Below are 26,905 nucleotides of genomic sequence, written 5' to 3' on the forward strand. Positions count from 1 at the left end.
ATGCTTCAGTTCCAACAGTGTTTATGAACCTCAATGCAGACTCTATAAAGAAATTTCTGTATCTTAAAATCCATTTAACTGCAACAGAGGAGCTTCCACCTAACTTTAAGTCGGAAGTGATTAATTTGTTGAAAGAAAATCAAATAGAATTTTACATAAATCTATAAATGCTTTTCAAATAATATACAAAGTTGAAAATCCTACACTTAGAGACCAATAGTAACATTGGGAAGTATCTATACATACGAATATGTTTTCAAAGGTAAACTGTGTGAAGTCTCATTACAAACCAGCATTAATGGATAGATGTAGGCAATTGAGTTTGGATTGGCAGCACTAATTTGAGCCCCAATTAAGAAAATTTTATTCCCCCCAAAAAGGATTCCAGTTCTTCTCATTGGTAGATCTTTGTTACAAAAAATTCTACTCAATTATTAAATTTGAATTTCATCAATTAAATTTTTTTAGAATTTTTCTCTCCTCTGGTATAACTAACTTTCTAATATCCTAGATTTATGACTCTTAAGCCAGAAAACCTAAAGCATTTGACATCTGGCCTCTCAAAGTCTCCAACAGATGAAGCAAAGGAGGAGTAAATGGACTTAGTCCCCCAGGTCAGAATCCCAAAAGGCCAGCTGGGGGCAGGCATCTAGATCTTCTCAGAATCTTGGACCTCTAGGAGAAAGGCCCTGTGTGCACTGGTCTGTTGGCTCAGCTGCATGCCATGACACAAAGAACCACCTGGAGGACCGCTGGGGGACCAGTGGGAAGAAATGAAAGCCAGGTGTGACGCATGCCTGTAACCCCAGCTCCTTGAGAGGCTGAGGCAGAAGGATCGTAAGTTCAAGACCAGCCTGGCAACTTCATGAGACTCTGTTTCAAAATAAAAGAGAAATGGGGATGTAAGGCAGTGGTAGAGAACTTGCCCAACACGTGTGAAGTGTTAAGGTCTGGGTGCTGGTGTCTGGGTTTAATCCTAGTACTGCATTGGGGGGAAAAAAAAAGAAAACGAAAAAGAAAGGAAGGGCCAGTTTACAGGCCCAGAGGCCAGTTTGCAGGCCCGAGCTTGTCTCCGGTTCCTGTCTTCCTTCATCAGTTTGCCTGCGCGAGGCGGCCATCATTCAGAAGCGAGCTCCGCGTGTGTTCCGCGTGTACTCTTGTTTAATGCACACGACAGCCTTATAGGGGATGGTACTGGCTCTTCTTGCCTTTTTCCAGATGGAGAAAATCGAGGCCCCAAAGGAACAGCAACTGGCCTGAGCACCCCTCAGTTGCAGTATCGAGGTCCACTTTTGACCCCAGAAAGACCCTGTCACTAGACTCTCATTCATAAGGACTCTGTGAAATCAATGCCCTGGGTTGAGAGGCATTTCTGTATTATTAGCACAAAGCAAGTGCATAGCAGGTTTGATTGGGAGTCTGGTAGGCCCCATTTTAAATCACAGATCCGTCTTACACTTGCTGTGTGTCACTAAGCAAGAAGTTTAGCCTCTCTGAGTCTTAGGTGTTATCCCTATTTTAGAACCGAGGAACACTATCTCGGATCATCCCTTGTGCTGGATACTAGTCACCCCAATGAGATGATCAGAACACAAAGGATGGTACTAGGATTGTGAGAGGTCCTGTGTGGCCGAAGGCCCAGCCCCAGCTACTTGTGTGTTATGGTGCCAACTGCCGTGGTAGGCAAGTGCCAAGGACCCCCAGACGGACTAATTCACCTCACGCCTCACTGGTCTAGGGTGAGGGAGGTGCTGCCACCAGTCCATCCTTGACCTGATGCGCAGCCTCATATTTCCCTCTTCCATTTAAAATCCCATCCCTCCACTGCCAAGACCAAGCTCTGATGCCCCTTCAGTCCTGCCGTCTTCCACCCCTACACTTGGCCTCCTTAGCCCTGGCTCCTGCCTGAGCATCTGCGATTCTCTTTTGGTCCTCACCAGCACCACCTCCCTCTGTGACCTAGTGGTCCTGTCTTTGTGGCTTGGCACCTTGTGTATGTCCCAATGACCACACCTTGGTTTTTGAAAAATGACCAAGTTCCTTTGACTGTTTGGAAATTTAGTAGAGAGTTACATGAGGTATGAATTCAAATTGCCAAAAAGTTAGCAATGATGAAGAGTTTGGGGTTGAGCAGCATGCACCATTAGAGTCCTGGGGAGTGAGCAGACCCTGGGACAGAGGTCTGACCCGGCAGCCTGGGCCTTACATCAAAATGGCAGCTTGGGGGACTTAAGAAGAAAATAACCCCTCTTCCAGATTAAACACGTAAACCTCAGGTCGTGAGGTGACCGCAAGGGTCAGTACATTGTCAAAGGAAACTTCTAGAAGCCTAAAATTACTTCCAGGACATGGACCTGCTCCATCTTTCTAGAAAGGCCCAGGGCTGCGGGGACCAGCTGGCGGACCACCTGCAAGCTTCGCCATGCTCTCTGCCCTGGGAAGAGGTGAGTCTGGGTCTTCTCTCCTCCTAACCTGGACCAGCTTCAGCCTGGAGGAGGGCTTTGCTCTTGTGTGGACCAAGCCCTTGCAGCAGCACCAGTCTGGGACTCGAAACAGGACTGTAGTGTCAGAAGGAGCTCCTCTGGTCCCACACCACGCCCTCTCCACTCGCCCTGGCCCTGTGTTCCCTGCTGCCTCCCGGGGTGCCAGCTACTTCTGGGAGGCCTGACTCTTTGGTATCCTGGTCGGCTCTGCAGCAGGGCCCTGCTAAGGCTTGAGGTTTGCCATGTTGAAGTTGGTCTGCCGCCATCAAGAGGTGGGACCTTTAAGAGACAGTGGTCATGCATGCCCTTGGACTTGCCAGGCTCTAGAACCTAGAGCCAAGGAAACCTCTGCCCTTTAAATGGCCCGGTCTCTGGTATTATGTAATAGCAACAGAAAAAACAGAAGATGGTACTTTCTTCCCTCGTTTTCCTCCCTGCCCTGGGCCTCTCATCTGTAGAGGTCAGAAAGTGGAGCACAGCCTCTTGCCACCAACCAGGCCTTGGGCACATGGCCCAGGGCACAGCTCTGAGCATACCTCCCCCAGGGCTGGCGGACAAGCAGCAGACCCTGTGTCTTGGCCCTGGCCGCTGGGCCCCTCTCTTCCCTCAAAAGATTTTTAACTTCTTCTCTTGAAAGTGTCACCTGTGGCTACCTGGCTGGCTTGGCCCTGGCAACCCTGGGGCCCCAGATTATCAAAGGGCAGAACCCATGTGCACGTTCGCGGGTGAGAGCATGACTTGGGTGCTCTTTTTGGTATTTTCTAGAATAATGTTTTCTCTGACAAAATTCAGTCTGTCATTTGAAATCTGCGATGAAGAGTCTGTTTTTCTGAGAATTGATGAGCTTTCCAGGCTAGAGGTATTCAGAAACTCTTGGAGTTCCCACTATATACCAATGTCCCTTAAAATTTATAGGTTTTTGTTATTGTTGTTTTTGTTGAAAACGTATTTCAGACAAAATTAACAGTAACTCCTTACAGACATCAGAAACCTGGTCCATATTCAAATTTCCCTATTGTTCTCTAAACGCATGTTCAAATCCTGGTTTGTTCAAACTAGGATTTTTATTTATTTAAGTTGTAGATGGACACAATACCTTTATTTTTTTATTTGTTTTTTATCTTTATGTGGTGCTGGGGATCGAAGCCAGTGCCTCGCACATGCTAGGCAAGCGCTCTGCCACTGAGCTGCCACCCTGACCCTCAAACTAGGATTTAATCAAGGTCTGGCTGTTGTGTGTAGTTATTGTGTTTCTTGAATTTCCTTAGATCCAGCTCCGTTTGCTGTCTCTATTTCAGATAATAGCTAGAAAAGTTTTCCCTATTCTATTATTTTTAATGGTTTTGATTTTCACATTTGAATCTCTATTTCCTTGTCTGTTATGAGGCACTGATTCAATTTTATATTTTCCCCAGTGGCTCTCTGGTTGTTCCAAACCATCAAGAAGTTTGCCCGTGTCTGTTAGTTACAGGTGCAGCACTTCCCATTGATCGCAGGGTGACTGTCATGGTTACCTTTGGTCTTGGGGACTGTGGAGGGGTTGTGTTGGTTTGTCACCCGCTCTCAGCCCACTGCCGCAGTTTCAGCTGGAGAGGCTCTGAGGGCATTGTAATATTGGCAGATGTTCTGGTTGGGATAAGAGGTGTCCCCCAAGTCTCCTGTGTGAACTCGGGGATGTTTGGAGAAGTGGTTGGAGTGCGAGGATGGTAACCCAGTCCTAGTCTGAATGGACTGACTGGTGGGAAATCGAGGCAGAAGGGTGCACTCTGGAAGGGCGCTTCTGCCCTAGCCCCCTCCCTATCTCTCTTTGCTTCCTGGACACCATGTGCAAAGCAGCCTTCCGCCACCTTGATGTTCTGCCTCTCCTTGGGCCCAGAACCACAGACTCAGGCACCATGGACTGAACCTCTGAAACATGAGCCCAAAACCACTTTTCCTCCTCTAAGTTACTGCGGTCAGGTGTTTGGTCCCAGTGATGGAGAGGTGACTAACACAGCAAGCTGCTGTTCCAGTTCCACCACTCCTCTCTCCAGGGTTTTCTTGGTGCCTTGCTTGTCCCCCCGCCCCCGGCCATATAAATTTTAAAATAAATACACCTAATTTAAGAAGAAAATTCTGTAAATTATAAATTGAGTTTGGAAAACTGACTTTTGATCTCAAGTCAGCTTATCCATGAATAGGACATGTCTTTTCATTTATTGAATCCACTTTTGTATCCTTCAGGATTGTTTTGAAGTTTTTCTTATAAAAGTTTTACACAGTTCTTGCCAAGTTCAGGCTGAGGTATTTTTGTTCTGTTTTGAATGGCTTTTTCTCTTCTAATTGCCTGGCATATGAATGTCTGAAGGTTTTTCAACACTGGGGTTTGAACCCTGCGGTGCTCTGCCACTGAGCTGCATCCCAGCCCTTTATAATGTTCTATTTTGAGATGGGGGGTCTCGATAAGTTGCCCAGGTTGGCCTTGAACTTGCAATTCTCCTGCCTCAGCCTCCTGGGTTGCTGGGATCACAGGCATGCACCACTATGCCAGGCTACAGCTATTGATTTTTATGTTATTCCACATCTTACTAAATTCTCATTGGTTTTAGTTGTTTGTCTATGGAGTCTTTTTGCATTTTTCAGGTGTGCAATGATATTATCTGCAAATAGTGGTATTTTATATTTTCATTGCAACACCGGACGTTTGTTGCTCTTGCTTATCTAGTTATATTGGCTAATCATCCCGATGCACGGTGAAGTGGTAGAGGCATAGTGGGTGTCCTCACTCCTGACTTTAGTGGGAATGTGTGCTATTGAAACATAATTAATATTGCGATATATTTGGTCTCTGTCTTCAGCTCCTGGCATGGAGCTCCTAAGACCTTTGGAACTTTGAGCAAGGGGGTGGGAGGAGTATCCCTTGTAATTTCCCACAGGCTCCTTTCCAGCCAATCCAAGTATGGGGTAGTGAGAATGGGGCTGGTTGTCGGGGGGACCAACCCATGATGGGAGGGCGTGAACTTCCTGCCCCTCCGCCTGCGGGAGGAGCAAGGTTGAATCCCACAGGCCAGTGACTCCATCCCCCGCCTGTGTAATACAGCTCCATGAAAACCCTACATGACGAGGCTTGGGGACTTCTGGGTGGGAGAGGCTCTGCACGCCAGGAGGACAGTGTACCCCCAAGCCACAGCGATGGAAACTCCTGAGCGTGGGGCCTCACCACAAGCCCCTCTTCATCTGGCCACTCCTTTGTACTCTTGGTAACTGTTCTTTGGGACAACCGGTTACTGTATGTGAAGTGCTTTCCCGAGTTCTCTTCTACCAAATTACCAAGCCTGAGGGGAAGGTCCAGGAGCCTGACATGGAGGTCGTCAGTGGGAGGATGGAAGGGCCAGGGTCTGTGTTTGGCTGGGAAGTTGGAGACCCTCTTTTGGGCTGAGCCCTTCACTGTGGAGCTGGGTGCTCACTGCAGGCAGACATGTCCAAGGGAAGCTGAATTACAGGGCCATGGGCATCAGAGGCCTCCAGGTCCTGAAGGACAGCTTGGGCCACGTCACCGTCTGGACCCAGATTCCACCTCCCCAAGTGAATGCAGGTGCGCTGCTCAGCTCCTGGCCTCTGGGACTGTGACACCCCAATACTGGGAGCAAGGGATGCTCGGGCCAGCCGTCTTCTGGTGTTCGCACGAGGGCTCTGTCCTCCGCCTTTGGCCTTAGCCCTCCTCGTGGGGGGTGCGTTGCATCAACACCCTCTAGCTGGGTGTCACACTTTGATCCAGTCATTTTCTGCGTCACCTCTGTATTTTAAGTGGGGCGATATGTCTTGTCGCATGGCGGGATGTTTCGGGGTGTACCGTCAGGCGTGGTTAGACTGGCCAATGGCCACAGGCACTGCCTGGTGTTTTCGTGGAGAGGCGCAGGGCGGCCACCCCACCGGGCTGCAGGATCAGCTCCTTGGCCTGCTCCTCCTGTCCAGCTGTGCAGGAATTTCCTGTCCAGGACCGTCATCAGCCAGCAGGGCTGGCCGCCAGCATCGCACCCGCCTCCTTGAGCTCAGCCCTGCTGATCCCGAGGTGAGTGAGACCAGGCGGTGCTTGTCCTCTGGGACCACTGAGCCCTGTCCCCAGCCCTTCTTTGTGTTTTATTTAGAGACAGGATCTGAGCTGCTTCGGGCCTCACTAATAGAGTGAAGGGAAACAAACCCCTTTCCTTCCTCCTTCCTCCATGTAAACGACAGGACTCCCTTCCTTTGAAGGTGGTGAGTATCCCCCTGTGCACACAGGCACATTCTCGGTGCCCTTCATCGCTCGCCGGACAGTGGGTTGATTCCATGTCTTGGCAGCTCTCTCCGCCTCCGGTGCCTGTCCCTGGGATGCGGCCATTCTAAGGAAGGCAGGGAATATCTGACTCTGGTTTTGATTTGGATTTATTTCTCTGATGATTAGTGGGGGTGAGCATTTTTCCAGTCGACCTGTTGGCCATTTGTATGTCTTTTGAAAAAATATCTGTTCGGGTATTTTGCTCATTTCTAAATTGGGCGATTTGGTTTTGTGCTATGTAGTTGTTTGAAAGTGTTTTCTATTTAATCGGATCTTTTATCCATTTAGATTTGATATAATACTGATCTATTTGGAACCCAAATCCCGCCCTCTCTCAGTATTTCTATGCACTTTTTCTTCTTGCCTTTGGACTGGTTAGATATTTTCAATTGTTTCCTAGGCCCTCTATTAGTCTGGAGACCGTACAACACCCTGCTCTTCTTTTAGTGGTTACTATGCAGATTACAAAGCATGGCATGCATTTATTAAACATTGATGTCATTTAGCACTTGACCCTCTGCCTAGACGATGCAAGGATCTTAGGACATTAAACTGTGAACACTGCTCAACTTATGTGCTGCTATGATCATATTGTAATTCTGTATGTTTTAGGTCACAATAGGTTGTTGTTGATTTTAGATAATCACTAGTTTGGGGACTAACCTATATTACAATTTATCCTTTTTTCTTACTCCTTTTCCCTGCACCTCTGAGGTCTCATTGAGGATTATTTTTATTTTGTTTTAGGAACACTTTTCGGGTTTTCCTTCCTTCCTTCCTCCCTCCCTCCCTCCCTTCCTTCTTTCCTTCCTTCCATACTGGGGATTGAACCCAGGGGCACTCCACCACTGACCCCATCCCCAGCCCTTTTTGTATTTTATTTAGAGACAGGACACATCCACCGCAGTGGCCTCCTGTTGTGGTCCAGACTCAGATGCTACAGGTTGTGCCCGGCTCCTCTTGGGTCTCTTGCCAGGGCTGCCAGCTCAACCCCTGGGTAGTTGGTCAACTTTTCATGACTGTGACGAGAAAAGCTAGAGAAGGGAGGTTTTACTTGGCTCATGGTTTCAGAGGTTTTAGTCCACGGTTGGCTGGCCCCATGGTGGGGACGTCGTGGAGGGACTGGGAAGGAGAGGTGGGGGCAGGGACAGACACAGGTCTAGTGGCCTACTTTCTTCAACCACCCCCCACCAGCTCCCTGTAGTCCGTTCAGAGGATTAGTCCATCACATGGATGGGTCCACGGATGAGGTTGGAACCTTCACGATCCCATCGTTTCCTAAAAGCCCTACCTCTGGACATTGCTGTGTTGGGGACCAAACCTACAACACAGGAGCCTCTGGGGGACTTTCCAGGTCTGAGCCATAAACAAAGAGCTGAGGACATTCTATTTATCATCGTTGTTGTCATCGTCATCGTCATCATCATCATACGTAGGTCTCTTATCTGAAGTTTGTCTGACCCAGTTTAATTGACCGTGATTACTTCTTTGTGCAGATTTTTTGTTGCAGACGGTGACACACAAAACTCGAGGGAGTTTGGTGAAGCACTTAGCTCAGTGGAGTGCCCAGCACTTCTGGGCCTGCTGTTCTGCACCAGTGGTGTCCTCAGACTGTCTGGGCTTTGGGTGATGGCATGTCGCCTATAAGCAAGTGGCTGCTGTGTTTTTTTTAACCTTTATTTTGTTCATTTATTTATGTGTGGTGCTGAGAATGACCCCCAGTGCCCCACACCTGCTGGACAAGTGCTCTGCCACGGAGCCCCAGCCCCTGCCCCGAGGTGCTGTGTTTTTGTTTGTTCCTGTGGCTGGGGATGGTCTCCAGGGCCCTGCTCCTGCCGCTGGGCCACACCCCAGCGCGAGGCTCTATTTTTACCCTGGGTGGAATTCTCTCTCGTTCCTGCAGTGTGGATTGGAGTTCCACGGCCACCAAGGCCCCCCCAGGTGACCCCAGGGAGCAGCTGCACAGGGACAGCTGGCACTGGTGAAGGTTCTGGAGCAGGTGGCTGGGGAACGGGAGTCCATGCTGCCTGACCTGCCGATCTTCTTTTCTGACCAGAGACGGAGAAAGCGTGGAAAAGACAGTAGCTGGGCTTCTGTGTTCCCACCCGTGGTCTGTTGGGTGCTCCGGGGTCTGGCTGGCCCACGTGTTATGGGGGCTGTCTGTGTTTTGTTCTGTTTTCCAGGGGACCTGGGAAGAGGGGTGGGAAACAGAGAGGCAAGGTCAAGTCCCCACGGAAGATTTCCAGGCCAGGATCCAAACTGCCCCCCGGTTCTGGAACTCTAGGAAACCCCTGGAACACAGGCTGGGATGTGGGCATTTGGGTCCTACAGTCAGAGAGACGTCTGGATGGACAACCAGACGGGGGGAGAAGTCTTCATGTCTGTGCCGTTTGAGTAAACAAAAACAAAGCCTGCTCTGTGAGGATGGGTCGGAGGGCAGTGGGTACCAGCGCCAGCTGTGCCCGTGGCCTGACGCTGCCTGGGCTGTGGCCCGCAGGCAGGGGTGTCTGCAAGGCCTTGCCCCTGAGTCCTCTTACCTGCCGCTTCCTCTGCTGGAAACCTGGTCCTCCTCACCTTTCCTCCCGCGGATCAGGCTGTTGGAGAACCTGGACCCTTCTCTGGAAGACTGTGGGGCTCGGCCTTCGGTTCTCTGCAGTCCGTTCACCTTTGGAGGGAGCGTCCTTACTGCGGCTCCGTGGTTGGGTGGCTGGTGACACCTGTGAGGAACTGAGCTCATCAGAACTGGCCTTTTATTGCTTCTCGACTTGAAGGTGTTAGTCGTTTATGGTTTCTGCATAATAATCCTGTTGATCACAGAGAACGATTATTGAGTGCCCACCACCCTCTGTCCTGGAGTCGGACATAATCCCCCACAGTCCGATGGGCCATTAATTCACAAGATCTTTGCAGGAAGGATAAGAAACTGCTCCATGGCATAAATGGACCCATGGATTTGAAGTCTGGGTTCATTTTCAATGTAAAAAAATGAGTGTGCTTTTTAGGATGGAGGGAGTAAATCATGTGTAAGGAGGGGCAAAAGCATCATCAGGAGGCAGGCAACAAGCCATAAGCCAGGCTCCGTGGCGCCTGCCTATGATGCCGGTGACTGGGAGGCTGAGTCGGGAGGATGGCAAGTTCTCAAGTTTGCAGGCCTGAGCAGTTAGCAGGACCCTGTCTGGGTGGAGGTGCCGCTCGGCGCTTGCCTCACACGTGAGAGGTTGGATCCCCAGAACCGCAAACAGGATGAAACAAAAGAACCAAAAGAAAGCAAAGCAGAGGAGCAAGGGACACAGAGTTCTAAGTGCCTGGAACCCCGCTTTGATGACACTTGTCATAAGACTCATGGGTCACAAATGGGGTGCTTTGGAACTTCCTGCAGGCACCGGAGGGTCTTGCAGACGTCTCAGGTTCCCTGGGGCACAGCCAGGCTCTGGAAGCCCACCGCTCCCGGGGGGTGCTGGGGTTAGGGCCAGGGGCCTGGCCAGCAGTCCCACAGCAGCTCCGTGCCAGCTGCCCAGGCTTCTCTCCGCCTCCCTGTGCCACCCGGAGCGGGTTCCTCCTTCATGGTCTGGCCCAGGCCCCTTAGCATCCACGTTGGCCACTCCTGGATGGACCTGTTCTGTCCCTGGCTGCTCCTGGCTCAGTGCTGTCACTCACAAGCCAAACCCTGGGCCCCACGGCCAGATGCCCACGGGCAGCTCGTGCCCTCGGCCTTCCTCGGGACGGGCTCGGGTGTCCCCCAGAGCGGGACTGTGAAGGGTGCAGGAGTGCGAGTGGGCGGGCAGGCGTGTTGAGGAAGCTCTTGTGGGTTCCAACTCCTGAGCGGAGAAGCAGGGCATCCACCAAGATAGAGCCCCCAGGTAGAGGGGATAAATGGGAAAGCAAAGGGTCCCCCACGACTTCTGGACAGTGGAGAGATATTCTGAAGGCAGTGCTCCTGGAACTTCACATGAAAACAGGGCGCCAAGGGAAGCATTTTAAAAATGAGACGTGAAAGACGCCGTGTCTTGACATGGGATGCTTGTACAGTTTCCTAAAGCTGTCTGTCATTCGTCACGAACAGTCTTTCCAGACAAGTCGAGAGACCCTTCACCTGTCCTTCTGGTGATTGCGTGCTGTCCCCTGGAGCGGGGTCACTAAGTCTGTCTAACCAAGCCCCTGGATGTGCACAGAGCTCTTTTTTTTTTTTTTTTTAATTTAGTAAACTCTTAAAACAATGAAAATTGACATATAGCCATGTACGTATCTAGTTGCTTTTGTAGGATAACATCCTACAGGCAGCATTTCTGAACAGCGTGTGCCTCTGTGTTCCAAGGCTACAGTACTTCAGGCAGCCTCGGGAGGGACTGGGCTTCCCCAGTACCTCAGGCAAGGCCCCATCCCGCCTGCTGCTTGCCCTCTGGCTTTGCTGTGCCTACGATGGTTGGGGATGTGAGCCTCTGTTCACATGTGGACCAATTTTCTACTTGTTTATTCTTCTTATTGATTTGGGGGTTTTCTTTTTTTTTTTTTGTTTTCATTAGATATTTTATATCTAAAACACACAAAAAGGTAGTAAAATTCTACAGATGAACTTATTTAAGCACCAAACACAAATAACATTACTCATGCAGCTGAGGCCATTTCTTACTGATTTAAATTTTTTTTTTATTTTTTAGTTATACAGGGCTACAATGTCTTTTTTTGCCTAGTTATTTTTTAATGTGGTGCTGAGAATTGAACCCAGTGCCTCACATGTGTGAGGCAAGCACTCTGCTATGGAGCCACAACCCCAGCCCTCTTATTGATTTTTGAGAGACTTTTACATATTAAGGCAACTACCACATGTCTGGTACATATATTATAAATATGGTTCCAGTTTGCCCTGCCTTCTTTCATTTGTCTATGATGGCTTTGAAGTATGAGCATTTTACATTTCGTGTCTTAGTCTTTAACTTTTCTGTCATGCTGAAACAGACCTCTATCCCTAGGGTCATATAAACACTCTTCAGTGTTTCCCTAGACTTTTATGATATTGTTTGCATTTATCAAATGAGCATTATTTAAGTATTCTATTTAAAATATACAGTATGTAGAGATAAAATACAACTTTATATTACCAAGGAAAATCGAAAATTAGAATAAACTTATCAGATTTGTGATAAAAAAATATAATGCCTTAATTTGCATTTCAGGTATTACTAATGGGATCCAACCTTTCACCCATTGGCTTTTAGTTTTCTCCCTTTCAAAGCTTATTATTATATGTAAGAAAAAATCTGTGTGAGGATTTACCCATACCCACTTATTGATGAGCCTCTATTCTCACCAACTCCTCTGTCTATATTATGTCGAAACAAATCTCAACCTGTTATTTTATCTGTAAATATTTTAATATGTGTCTCTAAAACATAAGTCCTGAAAATAAACACCATCACGGCACCCCTGGCACATCTTCAGATATAATTGTTTAAAATCATCACCCCTGAGCTGGGTGTGATGGCACACGCTCGTAATCTCAGGGACTCGGGAGGCTGAGGCAGGAGGATCACAAGTTTGAGGGCAGCCTCAGCAACTTTTGCAAGACCTGTCTCAAAATTTATCAAAATAGAAAGTTCCAGAGATGAACTTTGGTGGTGGAGTGCCCCTGGGGTCCGTCTCCAGTACTCTTCCCTCAAAAATCACGTATTAAGTTGATATTCAAATTTCTAATTGCTCATAAATGTCCAAATAATTTCACATCTTGCAATTGGTCAATTTGTTAAATCTCTTTAATCCCATCTCTTTTTCCCCCCAGAAGTTTATTTAGAAGAAACGGAGAGACTGGCTTGTTTATCGCATTGTCTTCTGTGGGCTGGTTTTTCCAGAGGCATCTTCTCAGCAGCATTTAACATGTTTCTCTGGTTTTCTGGAAGACTGGGATGGAGTCAAAGGACAGATCACATTCAAGTTGGATTTTACAGGACGATCAGTTCTAGTTCACGGGTATTACTGACCCATCCCCCTTTCCTCTAACGTTTTATTATAAAAAAATCTCAAAAAATACAATCAGGTGAGAGAATGGTGCGATGAACCCTGGCAAATATTTTGATGATGTAACTGACATTTTACTCTATTTCTGAGATCTAGTATCTACCCATTTCTTGTGTCTTTCTACATTTCTCAAGACGTCTCACTCATCTGTCTATAGACCTCACCTCCACACACTTTGGCATGCATGAAATGCACAAATATTAAGTGTTTATTGAATAAGTCTTGGCTTATGTAACTAACACCTGTGAAGCTACAGAAATCGTCATCACCCCAAAGAGATTCCTTATGTTCCTCCCATCAGTCCCTACCTACACCACTCGCCAACCACGGTTCTGTTATTTCCACCATAGATCAATTTCACTTATTCTAAAACTTCGTATAATGGAAAACATATAGCATGACTATAGTCAACTCAGCCATTTCACTAACTCTACTAAATGTAATGGAAATAAAAACTCTGTTTGAAAGGTAGAGATTGTCAGACTAGACAGACAGGCAAGATTCAACATTTAGTTGACAGGAGACGTGGTTTTATAAAGACCAAGTTAAGATTTAAGGAAGGGGCCTGTAGCTTGGGGGCAGAGCGCTCGCCTTGCACTTGTGAGGCACTGGGTTCGATCCTCGGAAACACATAAAAATAAATAAAATAAAGGCTTGCTGTCCGTCGACAACAGCAAAAAATTAAAAAAAAGAAAGAGTTAAATGAAGGAAAAGGTACAACATGCAAACCCTCACCCTAGGAAAGCTGGACCAGCCACATTCACGCGGGGGCCAGAGGGAAAGGGATGTAAGCAGAACGCGAGGGGCGTGTTGTAGTGCAAGAGGTAACACAGCAAGGCCTAGCGACCCAAGTGTGGGTCCACCTAATGAAGCTTCAGAACACACGGAGGAAGGCCCAACAGAACTAGAGGGAGAAATTTCCAAATCTACAATTTAGTTAAGATTTTAGAAATCCATTTTTCATAACTGACACAACCAGTACTCAAAACAACCAGTAAAGATGATCTTGTAATCCCAGAGGCTCAGGAGGCTGAGGCAGGAGGATTGTGAGTTCAAAGCCAGCCTCACCAACTAAGTAAGGCACTAAGTAACTCAGTGAGACCCTGTCTCTAAAGAAAATATAAAAAAGGGCTGGGGATGTGGCTCAGTGGTTAAGTGTCCCTGAATTCAATCCTTGGTACAAAAAAAAAATTTTTGTGAATAATCCTACTGACCTCTTTATTTTTTATGAAATACTGTGCCTAAAGAACATAAAATCCCTTAAGAAGGATTTAAAAATTTGTGAAATGTAGCTAAAACAGGGCATAGAGGGAAACCTATGGCGCTCTCTCTCTCTCTCTCTCTCTCTCTCTCTCTCTCTCTGTGTTTTTGTGATAAGAAGAAAAGTTGATCGCAATGGCCATACAGCTAAACCTGAAAAGCGGATCAAACTCCAGATAAGTAGAAGGAAGACAAAAATAACATGAGCAGAAATAAATGTTAACGAAAAGATGGGGAAACTAGAGAAAATCATGAAAGCAAAACTAGCTCTTTGAAATGGATTAATAAAATTCATAAATACCTCAGGAGATTGAGTGAAAAAACCCAAATTGTTAATATCCCGAATAAAAGAGAGGCATCACTATGTATCTGAAAGACAACAAAAGGGAAGAAAATGTTATGAACAGGTTTTTACCAGTAAATTCAGCAACTAAGTTGAAATGCTCAAACTCTTGAAAGATGGCAGTTCATAAAACAGCCATAAGAAGAAATAGAGAAATCTGATTCTCCCTGTACTTGTCGAGAAATTGAATTTACATTCACACACACACACACACACACACACACACACACACACACACACAACTGCCTAGGAATTCCTTCTAAGTTCCTTGCTGGTCAATCCTTCCAACATGTGTGAAATGAGCAATACTCATGTTATGCAAATGTGTTTGGAAAATGAACAGGAAGGAAATCCTTGCCAGTTAATTTTATGAGCCAGCATGATTTTGCTGCTTAGATGCTGTTATAGATGGTATAGGCTTTAAATTTCATCATTTAAGTTTTTAAATAATGATTAAACATTTGAAAGACTTCAAGAAGTTTTGTATAAGTCCTCTTCCTTGAAAATTCCAATAATTTCATGAGAAATTAAAGAAGACCTAAACAAATGCAGGGAGGTGACCTGGGCTGGGGTTAAAGATTCACAATTGTTGGGCGTCTGTCTCCCCAGAGGCTCTCCCAAGGATGTGGCAAGGTGAACCTGCAGATTGTATAGAAATGCCATTTTTATAGAATTGTTAGAAGATGTGCAAAATGATTTTGAACAAGAACAAAGTTTTAAGATTCACTGTGTCTACAAGCACATGGAGACCGTGTGTGTCGGGAGAGAAATGGGCAAATAGGTCCTCGGTGTGACTCGGAGACTCTGGGACAGATCCGTGCCCACGATCAAGTGATGTCCAGCAGGGTGCCAGGCAGGTCAGTCGGGCAAAGGACGATCTCTTTAACAAATGGTGCAGCCCAGCTGGACGTCCACAGGAAGGCGAGTGTCAGCCTTCGCTAACAAGCCCGCAGTGGATCCTTGGCCCAAACTCGGGGGTCAGAGGGCGCTCCAGAAGGCAAAGAAGAAGTGCTTTCAGGAAGGAACCTTTGGAACTCAGTAGGACAACAGCCCCACTCAACGGGGACAAGATAGGAGCACACACTTCACAAAGGAAATGACACTCACGGCCAATGATAAGCTCATAAGAAAGTGTCTGATTTATTCTTCAGAAGCACGGGAGTTGAACCTCGGAGACGCTGTGTTTAACTTGCACTTTAGCAGGACAGATGCTGCGTCCCCCGGAAGATGGCTGAAGTACAGACTGGCCAGCCACCCTCAGGCAGGATGACTCGATTTGGAGTCTCCCTTGCAACGCGTGCCCTCTCTCTGTTGTTGTAATGGATGTGTTTCAAAATGCAGAGCTGGAGATGGATTTCCTTTTCTTCAAGATCTGTTCTGGTGGGAGACTCTTACTAAACGTTCCCTGCGTGGTGTCTCTGCTATGCACCAGGCTTTGAATCAAAGCTTTCCAAGTTTCCTGGAAGATGCTGCCCCGCAGATTTTACCTCCACTGCTCTCTTCTGCCCTGAGTGGGAATACTGCTCAGCAGTAGTCGCCCTCTACTGTGGGCACAAGACATACCTTGATGTCCGTCTCACGGGCTGGCTGGCTTTGGCTGGTGGCTCGTTAGCAAGTACACTGTAAGCAGAGGCCTCCCCTGGTGTGGATTTCTTTGCCTCTGGGTTCCTGCTGTTTACCATGGAAAGAGCAGGGAGAGAGACTGGAATGCTAGCTTTTTTAGCAGAAGCACAGCAGAACTCAACTATAAGCTACTGAACATTGGGGATGTTTGTTACACAGCATTGTAGCAGCTATGGTTGATTAATACTTTGGATTTCCAATTTCATTCTTTTATGTATTTCCTTTCCCCGCAAATTCCTCCTCCTGTTTGTCTTGGTCCTTTGAGATAGAGGTAGAAGCACTGCTTGGTTTGCACATGGTGTGTGTGTGTGTGTGTGTGTGTGTGTGTGTGTGTGTGTGTGTTCTTCTACTAAGTGACTTCTGTAGCTGCAAGCCTGCAGTTTAAGAACTGAGCTTTGTATCTGTTTCTCTATGGTTGCATCTGCACTTAATTTGTTGTTCTTTATGCTTTAAAATAATTTGGAACTAGACCTCTGGAAACTTTACATGATTTGTAAAGTTTTCCTTAAAAGCTAACCACTCATCCTGGATCACATTAGAGTACCGGAAGTTACGGACTCACTCTCCCTTATTTAAACATTACTGGCATAAACATTTTATGTAGGATTAAATAATTGGAAAATTAAAGTAGATGTTAAAGAAGGACATCCATTGTTTTTTATGAGGTGAAAGTCACATAACACAAAATCATTATTATGTTTGATGCTGGGATTGAAGCGGGCCCTCACTTGTACTGGGCAAGTGTCCCCTGCTCAGCTCCTCCTCAGCCCTGACCGGCTGGTCTTCCTGTAGCAGGAGGTGGGCTACTTCTTTCATTTTGAATATTCCATGAGCCGTAAGACAGCGAGTGGACTACACCATGGTCAGAGCGGAAAGAAAAGCAGAGACAAAGCCCTGAGCCACTGGAGGAAAAGGAGAGGAGGTGGATGGAGAGGGGAGAGGCTGGGAGAGAATGGGGGTGGGCTTGAGCAGCCCTTGTGCTCTTGGCCCTGTGTGGCGGGCTGGGGTCTGTGCTGTGTGCTGCATGGTGGGCCAAGGTCTCTGTGCCTTCAGTCGGGGCTGTCCTCTTGCTCCCCTGCACCCACAGGTTAAAGCAGGATCTGATCATTGCTAAATGCCTCATGGCGGAGCCGGTGGAGGAAACAGATCTAACAGTAAGCGGTGGCTCTGTCTCTTGTTGCGTGGCTCTTACTCTTTGCGCTTTTTACTTTTTTAAGGTGGGAGACAGAAAGTCCTCGACGTGGACGTGGGTCTGAACCTTCTTACCTCTCAGCTGCTGCGCCTCTCTCTGATGAAGATGGTCCCTAATAGTCCTCTCTCATGGCCACCATGTCCTCTGGCGACAGGGCTGCCCTTCCCTCCTAGCACCTCCCGCCCTGCCTGGGTGTCACACACACATGTGTACGTGGCAGTCATCTGGGGACTCCTATCCTAGGTCCCCAAGTTTCTTTTCGGGGTTCTGCAAGGTGAAACATTTTTCCATGATAATGCTAGAGTGTTACCAGGTTGTTTTACTCTCCCACGTGTGAGGTGACATTTTCCCGTGGTTCCCAACAGGTGCCAGCAAAAGAGCCTGAAGGCAGAAGCAGACCTGGAGTGAGCCCGCTCCTGGTCAGCTGGGCACCGCAGGGCCCGCGGACCATCAGGACGATCCATACCCACAGACGTTTTCCTTTGGTTTGTTTTTCATAAGAATGTTATTTATGTAAACATGTCATTTTTTTATATTTAAAACATTTCTTAGGTCTAATGTGGTACAGATCGACAACTAGCTCCCACATTAAAGAGTCTTAAGGCCCTAAAACCGGAGGACAGATGCCGTGGGGTCACTGTTTCTGCTTCTCCTGCTGCACATCTGTGCTCAGACTTGCAAAACTGAAAGGCAGATTGCAGGAGGGGACCCAGGTCACACCTGGCCTCTGCCGGGGGCGAGGGTCCGAGTAGGTCTGCCCTCTGGGACGGCCAGTGTGGACAGCTCTCGTGGGGATGTGCTTTCCCAGCCCTGGGCTTTCCAGTCCACCTGCCCAGACCCTCCAGCCTGTTCCGGCCACCAGCCTCACAGCATCCCGAGGCTCACGGATGGCAGCATTTGCATTGAGACACGGACATAGAAGTAGTTACCTGCAGTACCAGATGTATAAAATCAGGACTCTGATCTGCAACCTTTGCAGTGACCAGCCCTGGAAGCCACACTGTCCGTGCAGCTGACCCTCAATGGCCAGGGTGTTGTCATTGTCAGCTAGTGATCTAATTTTTGCCTCCGCTTTCAGTTGAAGACAAGCAGAGAGAGTCAAGCACGCCCCTGTAGCCGGTCACAGAATGCTGGCTACCAGCCCGCCCCCGCAGCTCCCCTGGCCATCGCCTCCAACCGGGCACCCTGAAGCCTTTGGTTCACTGTGAAGCTGCATCCCTCGCCGCTGGCCTGCAATTGTTAAGGTTGGAGTGTGTCCCTGGAAATCCATGTTGAAGTCCTACCCCGGGACCTCAGAACGTGACCGTATTTGGAAACAGGGTTGTTGCAGATGTAAATGGTAAAGACAAATCATAGTGTAGCGGGTCTGAACCCTATATGACTGGTGTCCATGCAAAAAGGGAAGATGGACACCAGGTGCCCACGGGGGACCTGTGAAGACCAAGGCAGAGATCTGGCGCTGCTTCCACAAATCCAGGATCTCCAAAGATGACAGGACCCAGAGAGGCCTGCAAGGTGCTGCCCCTCGCCTTCCCAGGGACCACAGTCCTGCTGACACGTGGGTCTCAGACCTCCAGCCCCAGAACCGTGGGAGAGGAAATTCCTGTCCTGAAGCCCTCAGTGTTGTGGTGCTCGATTGTGACAGTCCCAGGGAAAGGGACGCAGTGAGCGAGGGGCTGGCTGTCCCACGGCAGCAGCTTGCGCTCCCTGGGCGTCTCCGTCCATCTCCAGGGCCCCGGCAGCGCTGCTGGGGGAAGGACAGGCCATCAGGCCATGTTGCAGGCCCTGGTTCTTCGAGCAAAGCATGGATCCTGGAAGGCTGCCAAAGTCACCCAGGGCTGGGGTGCTCCTCCCCACGGCCTGGGGCCCTCCTGACAGTCGAGCAAGCTCTGGAGAGCCTCAGGTCACCTCCGTGCTCTCTGCTCTCACACTGTGACATGCTACCACACAGCTCCCACGAGGCCACGCGAGACCTGGGCCTCGGCCCTGAGGCACTGGGGGCCGGTCACGGCAGGCTTCAGCCTGACCCTGGACCCCTGGTCCCAGGAGCTCAGCCCCAGGAGCCTGTGCCGCGGCCTGAATCCCTTCTGTAAAGCAGTTGCGCTTCTTGTGCCGGCAGAACCGACGCCCCCCTTGCAGGCAGGCTGCAAACAAGCTATTTTGAGACCAGCACAGGCTGTGCAGATAACAGTAATAGTATTTTACTGCTAAAGTCGTGTGAGAGATGTGGGGTTGGGGGAGAAGAATGGAGATGAGTTTAAAAATAGAAGGCTGTAATTAGCCAAGCATGGGTCTGTTCTAGAAGGCATCAATTACTACGGCAACCACACACCCCAGATTTTCCAGGGCAGTTTGCATTCCATGGAATCATATTCTTTTCAGTAAGGAGCTCTGTTGAGCGTCCAGGGGGGATTTAATGTTACGGAGTTCCATGTTGTTAATTCACAGATCCAAACACTTGTAATGTCACGGCTCTTTTTTTTTGTAGATATAAAAATAGAGTCCTCCCTGCCATGCTCTCCTGCCAGGGCTGAGACCACTTCCTGGATGAGAATTCAGGAAGGTGTGTGTGGAAGTGGGTCCTAGGAACAGTGGGAGGGGGAGTCGGGCTCAAGCGTTTGGCTTTATATTTTCTGTTGGACATAAATCCAAGGCCCCCTTCAAGTGTTCGCCACACGTGGTGTCGCGTGGCTCACGGGTACCACCGGCCTCCAGGCACACTCCCCTCTGGGCATGGATTTCCCTGTGTCACACATGCCACCGAGTGCTGGCTGTGTGTGCAAGGGCTGCGCAGGCACGCACCCCAACCCGGAGGAGAGAGCCGGCCAGAGAGGCTGGGGAGGCCCCAGTGGGGCCAGCAGTGGTGGGTGTCCCAAGCTCATGGAAGGTCTGTGTCAGTGGGAAGCCCGACTTTCCATCTCTTGCTTCAGTTCCCAGAGGAGGCAGAGTCACGTTGGTCCAGCAGGAGGAGAGGATGGAAGGGAACAGGAGCCCAGGAATCAGGGCTCTGGCCAGGTGTGGAGGTGGCCCCACCGCCCACTGGTGGACCTCAGCGTTAGAAACCTCTGTTTTGGAAACTTGGATGCTGGCGCTATCTGTGTTCCTGATCATCGCTCCCGTTCCTCTCCTTGCCTTTAAGTTCATTACATTCTTTTGCAAATAACAGCTAATTTAAATCATGATCACAGGGTAAGGGGAAGGGACTTTTGATCCAAGACTGTAATTTTAATGAACATAGTGAAAAGTAGAGTTTAAAACAACAGCATAAAAGTGCCATAAACATATATTGGAGAAAAGACAGCCTCTTCAACAAATGGTGCTGAGAAAACTGGAAATCCGTGATAAAAACGCTGCGGAAACTAGGAATAGAAGGAACTTACCTCAACCTCGTAAAGGCTGTGTATGAAGAGCCCAAGCCAACAGGATAGGGAACGGGAAAAACTGAAAGCATTTGCCCTAAAACCTGGAACAATGCAGAGATGTCCGCTCTCAGCATTCCTATTCATTACAGAACTGAAGTTCTAGCCAGAGTATCAGAGAAGGAAGTCAAAGGAGTACAATAGGAAATGTAGAAGTCAACTTGTCACTGTTTGCAGATGATATGATCCTATACTTAGAAGATCCAAAAAGCTCCACCAGAAGCCTTCTAGAATATAGTCTAGAGACCACACAAAACACAAAATCAATATACAAAAGTCAATAGCTTTCCTGTGCACCAATAATGAATCTGCTAGAAAAGAAATCAGAAAAACAATTTCATTCACAAAATCCTAAAAAACAAAACAAGCCCCCCCATAATCCTAGAAGTAAATAAAACCAAGGAGGTGAAAATTACAGAACATTGAAAAAGAAATTGAAGAAGACACAAGAGGATGGAAAGACCTTCCATGTTCATGGATAGGCAAAAGTAATACTCTTAAGACAGCCAGCATATTACCAAAAGTTACCTACAGATTCAGCGCGATTCTCATCCCAATACCAATGGCATTCTTTACAGAACTAGGAAAAAACAGTCCTAAAATTCATTTGGAAGAATAAAAGATGCAGAGTAGCTAAAGCAATCTTAAGGCAAAAAAGCGATTCTGGAGGCATCACAATGTCCAACTTTAAATTATAATACAGAGCTATACACTATACAGATTTAATGTAATTCCTATTAAAATCCCAATACATTATTAACAGAAATAGAAAAAAACATCATGAAATTCATTTGGAAAATTAAGGGTCCCACAATACCTAAAGCAATCCTCAGGAAGGAAATTGAAGCAGGAGGCATCATGATACCAGACCTTAACTATACTACAGAGCCATAGTAACAAAAATGGCATGGTACTGACACCAAAACAGACGTGTAGACCAAGGGTACAGAATAGAAGACACAGAGACAAATACATGTATCTCATACTGGATAAAAGTGCCATAAACATATATTGGAGAAAAGACAGCCTCTTCAACAAATGGTGCTGAGAAAACTGGAAATCCGTGACCCTGCACCTAACAGAATAAAAAGTAGGCCCAAGTCTCCATCATGCTGATTTAGGAACTGACTTCCTCAACAAGACTCCTAACGCACAAGAAGGAAAATCAGGAGTCAATAAATGGGACAGAATCAAATTAAAAAGCTTCTTCACAGCAAAGGAAACAATCAATAATGTGAAGGGAGAGCCTACCGAGTGGGAGAAAATCTTTGCCACCTGCACCTCAGAGCACTGATCTCCAGGACATACAAGGAACTCCCAAAACTTAACACCAAAAACCAACCCAACAAACCAAACCAACAAACAAATAACCCAACTAATAAATGGGCAAAGGACCGAACAGCCACTTCACAGAAGAAGAAATAGGATCAGTCAACAAATATACGGAAAACTGTTCAACATCTCTAGCAATTAGAGAAATGCAAATTAAAAGTATACTGAGATTCCATCTCGTTCCAGTCAGAATGGCAGTTATCAAGGATACAAGTGAGCAGGGGCTGTAGCTCAGTGGCAAAGTGCTTGCTTCACACGTGTGAGGCACTGGGTTCAATCCTCAGCACCACATAAAAATAAACAAAGATCTTGTGTCCATCTACAACTAAAAAATATGTTTAAAAAAAGGATACAAGTAATGATAAATGTTGGTGAGGATGTGGGGAAAAAGGTCCACTCATAAATGACTGGTGGGACTGCAGATTGGTGCAACCACTCTGGAAAGCAGTATGGAGATTCCTGAGAAAACTTGGAATGGAATCACCATTTGACCCAGCTATTCCACTCCTCAGTTTATCCAAAGGATTTAAAATCAGTATACTTTAGTGACACAGCCACATTAATGTTTACAGCAGCTCAATTCAGAATAGCTAAATTGTGGAACCAACCTAGGTTCCCTTCAACAGATGAATGGATAAAAAAAAAAAACGTGGTATATATACACAATGGAATATTACTCAGCAATAAAGAAGAATGAAATTGTGGCATTTGCTGGTAAATGGATGAAACAGGAGAATCTCATGCTACATGGGTGATACATCTTTGTCACATGTGGAAGCTAAAGAGGAGAAAGTAAAACAAAGGTGAGGAAGGATCTCATAAAAATAGGAGAGAGACAATAGAATAGAGGAAAGGGCCCAGGGGCAGGGAGGACAGGAGGGAAGAGGGAGGTACAGAGGGTAGAAAATGACGATGTCATATGGTTCTGTTGTGTGCAAGTACCAGTCTGTAATAACAATCCCATTATTATGTATGACCATAGTGCACAGTAAGAGATAAAACCACACCCACAACTCCACAGGGAAGGGCGACCCTGGAGGTAAGGGCCTGGGAACCTCCCCCCAGCACCTCTTCTGGTCTCTTGCAGGAGGACCTTTGGAGGGCTGTGTACTTTGGTCCTATTTTTTTTGGACTACGCACTCCTTAGGAAGCGACATCTCTAAAAACCTGCCCCCAACACTAGTTTTTGGGTGTAAAACAGTTTCTTGAAGTGTGTTCTGCGGCCTCGGCCCCTGAAGCAATTGTAGATCTCCAGCTTCTTCCGATCAATGGCGTGAGCCCACATCTCTGGCTGGAAGGACCCAGGGATCTGCATTTGCAACCCATTTTCCTTGGTTCTTTAGAGTGAAACTCCTGCTGCAGACTCTCGGCGAGTTGAGCTGAACTGCAGACCCGGCTCCCTCTGCAGCCCCTGGATGGGGAGTGTTATTTCAGAGCTCCAAGGGGACGTGCCTGAATTCCTTTGGCCCGAGTGGCAGGGGCATGTGTGTGCCTTTATAAGGAGAACAGCCTGCCAAAAGATAAGCACAGGTGGACTAGCCCTTGAGGTCCCCACACATGTGTGCTGTTTCCAGAGTTAGCAGCGCCAACCCCGGCCCGACTCCGGGGGCCTCCACGTGTGCAGCTGCACAGCCTTGTATCGGGAGGTGGGGACAGAGTGTTCGGCTCCTTCGTGAACTGCCTGCTCTCGGAACTCGCACGTGTCTTTTTTTGGCAGCTGACGTGAAGGAGGTCACCACGTGTCTGTAGCTATCTTTGGAGACTGCCCACCCTGGTTTGGTGCGCGGTTGACAAATGGCCTGCAAGCCGAGCTGGCGGCTGACCCGTGACCAGGAAACAGGAGCGAACATCTGGATGGTTTCTTCTGGGCCTGGGGTTGGGAGTGTTGTTGGGGCCTGCTTTGGTTCTGGTGGAGATTCACCAGGGATGGCATGGTGGTCAGTTGAGGTGGTCGTGCCCACAACCACCCCCTTGCTCCTCAGTTGTGTGCCGGCTCGCCTATCTGAACAACACTCCCCTGCTCTCCCCTGGTGTGAATGCTGTGGGTATTCGTCCTCTGCCGGAATGTGAGCCCCAGGGGAGGCTCCCGGCTTGTCCTGTCCCTTACAGGGTTCCTGGGGCCTGGAGTGGTCCTGGAATGTGGGAGGTGCTGGAAGAGTATTTGTTGAGCGACTCAGTGATAGACAAGCTATCCCAGAGGGAGGGTCGCTGTCACCTGGAAGCTCCTGGCACCTCGGGCTTCTTCTGGCTCTTCCACGTGGGACCTGCTCACAGGAGCCCCGGGTCTTCTAACGTAATGCTCTGAGTCTGAGCAGTGGCTGCGTGCCTGGCCCCCGCAGCTGGGGACCAGAGCTGCGGACTGCGTACTCCTCTCCCTGTGGGACTTCAGGCTGGTCTCTGCCATGTCCACGCACAGTGGCTCTCACTTCCCCTGGGAGGCCTCCGCCGCCACCGTCAGATTCCAGCTCTTGAAGGACAGCTCAGGTCCAGCGCTCCAGGAAACAGCTTCTTCTGACGACACCACCCTCCCGGGCTTTCCCACTGGGCCTGTGGTCTCCGAGCCAGCACAGCTGCTGAGGAGGAGGCAGGTCTTGCCATGGGTGAGGAGCGCTTGCCCAGCAGGACTGATGGACGCTGGAGTCCAGGGGCCGGGACACTTCAGCACACCCCTCAGCTCACCTGGTATTTCCAGGGCATGCAGTAGGTGCTCACTAATCTCCTATCGATTGCTGAATTGTTCTTGCTTCGTCTGTGTAAGTACTATAATCAGCAAAGAGAGACAGAAAGGCACTGGGTCCCAATATCCCCTAAGGTCACACCTCCAGTGGCCCAACTTCCTCCCACAAGTCCCCACCTTGTAAAAGTGCCACCACCTCCCAGCAGTGCCACAGGACCGAGCCTTAAGCACATGAGCCAAACCAGCACACACAGATGCACAGAGAACTAGATGCACACAGTTGAAGGACATTAGAATTCTATGTACAAAGGAAAGGCACAGGATGGGGAAGAACGGTCCCTCTGTCCACTCCTCTCCTCCAGAGAACAGTCTCAACCTTGAGTGGTTCCCTGACCCTGACCTTGCTGCTGCTGGAGGGATCCCACAGACCTAGCAGCACGATGTGTATTTATGGCCTCACTGTTCTGGAGGCCAGTCTGACGTGGAGCCAGGGTGTCGGGGCTGATTCCTTCTGGAGGCTGCAGGGAGCATCCCTTTCCCCACTTTTCCAAGCTTCTAGAAGCTGCTGCGTCCCTGGACTCACAGCCCCTCTGTCTCAAAAGCCAGCGACCCCTGTCCCACCTCTCCTCCTGGTCTCCTCCTCTCACTCTGCCGCCTTCCTCCTCCACCCTTGCAGGACCCTCGTGAGAGCAGCGGCACCTGGATCAACCAGGATCATCTCCCACCTCAAGGTCATCGGCTTGACCACACCTGCAAAGTCCCTTTTGTCACATGAGGTAACAAACTTATGGGTTCACAGGATTAGGGCTCGGCCATCGCTGGGGACCACCATCCTGCCGCACCTCAGGACGACCCTGCTCACGTATGGTGCTCCCCGTGGGCTTTCTACTAGAGAAGTGGGGATTTCACGCCCACGTCTGCACCCCCCCATGCTCTCAGAGTGTCACGTTGACTGTGCAGCAGCTGTCCCTGCAGAGTCACCCCAGTGGCTGTCCTCTCCTCCCCCTCTCTCAGAGCCTTTCCCCCACCTTCGTCTTCGCCCGTGGCTGACTCCCACCATGTTCCTGGGTTTCTCAGCCCTTCTCTGAGAGCCCTGCAGCTTTGGCTGGGACAGGGCCTGGCTGTCCTCTGGGCACTCACAGCAGGTGGCTGGGGCTGGGGGGGGGCCTTCACAGGGGAGAAGGGGAACAGGGAGGTAGGAGGCTGAGGGAGAGAGAGGCAGAAGAAACAGAGACAGAGACAGGAACAGAGAGGGAGAGACCCCAAACACCAAGTGGGACCACCATCCTTTGACCTTGGAAGTCACGTGGTGTCCTGTTGCTTCACTCTGCTCAGCAAATCTCGTCACCAAGGGGAGGGGAAATAGGCTGTTTAAAGGGGGCAGTCAATTTCCTGCCAGATGAGACCAGAAATATCACAGTGCACAAGCTTGGGAAATACGAATCCACCACATATTCTTCCTCAACTAAACAATGTGTGTCTAGGAGATGGCGCAGGCAGAATAAAGAAGTATTGTGTCCACTCCACCCGTTTCCCACTGTGTGCCCGTTTCCCACTGTGTGCCCGAGAGCTCCTCTGTTCTCCAGTGGCCAAAGCAACATTGTCATGAGCCTCAAGAGACCTCTCCTGTCTTGTTATGGCTACCCACCCCAGATGCATTTTACATGATCTGATCTTTTTTCTTTGCTTATTATTATAAAATAACTTTTAGTAATCTTTTTCCTCCAAGGAAACACGCAGAAACAGCTGCACTTCCTAAAAGTCCTTTATTGAGTGCTTTAACCACCTGAGAAAACAGAAGGTATTTGTGATAGATTTTTTTTTTCTGAACCAGCGGCTGATGCTAGGACAACGGCCGCACAAACTCCGACTACTCCCTGTCACCCTGACCCCCACCAGGCATGTTCCAAAAACCACTCCTTCAGAAGTAGGTGACCTAATAAGAATGGGATACAGAATATTTGAACCAGCTGACCCAAACCAACATTAAATCAAAACCTCAGATTTAGGCAAAAAGGACGCCTAACATGTCACGTGTGCATTTCCAGGTGCAGTTGGCCCTGCCTATTCCTACCTGCAGTTCCTCATCTCCAGATGCAACCGTCTCCAGATGAAGAATATTGGAAAAACAAAAGCAAAACAGCTTGGCCATCCTCTTTTTATTTTCTTGTCATTATCCCTAAGTAATACAGTATGACAACTGCTTACACAGCATTAAACGTTAGATATGAGCAACCCAGAGGTGCCTGGAGATGGTGGGGGGTGGT

The 26,905-nt window shown here is 48.5% G+C and overlaps 1 long non-coding RNA gene across 1 annotated transcript; it reads left to right on the forward strand.

Annotated features, from left to right (window-relative positions):
* Window positions 1–6,093: 6,093 nt before the first annotated feature.
* On the forward strand, window positions 6,094–26,877 carry LOC120890386 (uncharacterized). The gene is made up of 3 exons (XR_005734592.2): window positions 6,094–6,719; window positions 25,315–25,414; window positions 26,687–26,877. It is a non-coding gene; the product is annotated as an uncharacterized LOC120890386 (long non-coding RNA).
* The last annotated feature ends 28 nt before the right edge of the window (window positions 26,878–26,905 follow it).

Source organism: Ictidomys tridecemlineatus, chromosome 3 (assembly GCF_052094955.1).
Source record: "Ictidomys tridecemlineatus isolate mIctTri1 chromosome 3, mIctTri1.hap1, whole genome shotgun sequence".
Classification (NCBI taxonomy): domain Eukaryota; kingdom Metazoa; phylum Chordata; class Mammalia; order Rodentia; family Sciuridae; genus Ictidomys; species Ictidomys tridecemlineatus.